The following is a 2,926-nucleotide window of genomic DNA, read 5'->3' as shown; positions in this document are numbered from 1 at the left end:
TGAAGGAATAGATGCAGTCAAACATTTCATACTAGAAGTAGAAGACTACCAAATGATATTCTATGAACATTTAAAAATATTGAATTATGATGAAAAGTCTCCAGTGGGTATTTATATGTACATTTGAGGGTAGATGTATTTATCAGATAGTGAGATTAATTGAAATATACTTTTTAAAGAATAGCATGAATTTCCTCAAAGAAGTTTAATTAAATTTGGTGTGCATAACAAGACACTGAATTTCCCAAATTTATTTATAACAAAACCTACTCACATTCCTTTTACTGACCTTAATGAGTAATAATTTTAACTAGCCGGGATTCCAAATTGTAAGGCAATGTTTATAATGCAAATAGTAGTAATTGTGGGAGCCATTTTTATAGTGATTAAGAACTAGACCACCAGGGTTGTTATTTTGACTCTACCACTTCACAGCTATGAAATCCTGGAAAATTATTTAAAACTAGAGGCCCGGTGTACGAAATTCATGCACTTGAGAGTGGGGTCCCTCAGCCCGGATTGCGAGAGGGCACAGGCCAGGCCGAGGGACCCCCACCAGTGCATTTTTGGGGCCGGGGAGAGACGTGGGAGGTTGGCCAGCTGGGGAGGGTCTGTGAAAGGGCTCCAGGGTATGTCCAGCCCATCTCCCTCAGTACCAATCGGCAGGACCCCAGCAGCAAGCTAACCTAACAGTCAGAGAGTCTGGGCCCTGGTGGCAAGTGCACATCATAGCGAGTGGCTGAGAGGCCTTAGCATATCATTAGCATATTACACTTTGATTGGTTGAATGGCCGATTGGATGACCCGACACTTAGCATATTAGGCTTTTATTATATAGGATATCTACTTAATTTTATCACCTACAAAATAAAATTAGCACTAGCACCCACCTTACAACAATGTTATGAGGACTAAAGATATTAATACATATAAAATAATTGGACTTGTATAAGGCACATAGTAAAGTGCTTAAAAATACTAAAACACATATACATCACAAATACTACAAATTATATCCAGTGTGTAATACATGAACCTATGGAAATAAATGTTTTCTCTTTCCAGCAAAGTTCTCAGTTTTAGAGTCTTTAACATGAGTTAACATAAGACCAAGAAAGGCTGATAAGGTGAAATGTGGGCAAAACCAGCTCCAGGCACTTGAATTTCTACAGAATCACACCCACATCTAAGGGTAAGAGCCCAGAGAGCTGACGAGTGTGGGTATATAGAGAAAAGATTATATTGCTCCCATGTGTTAGTTTACACCTAAGTCATTACTACAGAGTTTCAGTCAAAGGTTTATGATTCAACACAAAGAAGGGTATTATTTTTGAAGCACCTAGCATTAATTTATTAATCATGTAAAGGTTAACAATAATAATTTAGGCATTCTTTTCTAAGAATTGTTATCATTTCACATGCCTACTTTGTGCCAAACACATTTATTTCAGTTATTGCTCATTACCACCAAAATCTAAATGTTTAATACTATTGTTACTTGTATTTTAAATATGTATAAACTTTTTCAGAGAGAATGCTTAATGTACTCTAAGTCACTTAATAGTGGAGATAGGATTCAAATGCAGATTTATTTAAATTTAAAGTCAATGTTATTTGTACTACATTTTGTACCATTGTAGGTAAGAAGATTTAAATTTGACCATGTTCCAAAAAATTAACTTTTTCTTTTCTTTGATTTGGCAACCTATAAAATGTGTAGAAGATGGAAACTTTTTACTTTTGGTTTCTCAGCCTTTGCACACATCTAGAATCTGAAAATACAGGGTGAAATTAGCTGCAGATGTCATCTTATTTTTCTGAGGTTTTATTTTCTCATATTAGCTCCTTTAATTTTATTGTTTTAGCAATGCATAAATGCTCTTAAACTAATGATCTCAAAATTTATCATTTTCCTAATTGTCCTTTGAAGTAGCACAGTTCTGTTGCAGAATACTTTAACTCATCTAAGTGCAGATATTCCCTTGTAACTTCTTGACCTATATACGTAACAAAATGAAAATGCTCATTGGAGTCCCAAAAATAGTAGAAAGAAAGAATGGGGCAGAAGCAATATTTGGAGATAATACTAAGATTTTTCCAAAACTAACAAAGTACAAGAAATTCTGTAAGACTATGCAAGTCACACATAAGGAAAAACACATTTAGAGACATACAGTAAGATAGCTGAAAATGAAAGAGAAAGAGGAAATATTAAAAGCAGCCCGAGTGCTGGTGAGAAAAAGGAACCCTCATGCATTCCTGGTGGGAATTTAACCCAGTGATCCCACTTCTAGTAATATACCCCAAGAAACTAGAAACAATAATCAGAAAGGATATATGCACCCCTATGTTCATAACAGAACAATTCACCATAGCTAAGATTTGGAAACAGCCTAAGGGCCCATTAGCAGATGAGTGGATTAAAAACTGTGGTACATCTACACAATGGAATACTATGCTGTGGTAAAAAAGAAGGACTTCTTAACATTTGCAATAGGATGGATGGAACTGGAGAGTATTATGCTAAGTGAAATAAGCCAGTCAGAGAAAGATAAATATCATATGATCTCACTCATTTGTGGAATATAATGAACAACCTAAAATGATGAACAAAAACAGATCCAGAGACAGAGAAGCATTGATCAGACTGTCAAACCTCAGAGGGAAGGTAGGGGAGGGCAGGGGTAAGGGAGAGAGATCAACCAAAGGACTTGTATGCATGCATATAAGCCTAACCAATGGACACAGACACCAGGGGGGTGAGGTCATGAGTGTGGGAGGGTGGGGAGGCAATTGGGGAATAAGTACACATATGTAATACCTTAATCAATAAAGAAAATAATAATAAAAATATACCCCCCCCCAAAAAAAAGCAGCCTAAGAAGACATATTACTGTCAACAGAGCAGCAATGAAATGGACAGCTG

This window comes from Myotis myotis, unplaced genomic scaffold (assembly GCF_014108235.1).
Source record: "Myotis myotis isolate mMyoMyo1 unplaced genomic scaffold, mMyoMyo1.p scaffold_m19_p_8, whole genome shotgun sequence".
Lineage (NCBI taxonomy): Eukaryota > Metazoa > Chordata > Mammalia > Chiroptera > Vespertilionidae > Myotis > Myotis myotis.
Note: the sequence above shows the minus strand (reverse complement) of the source record.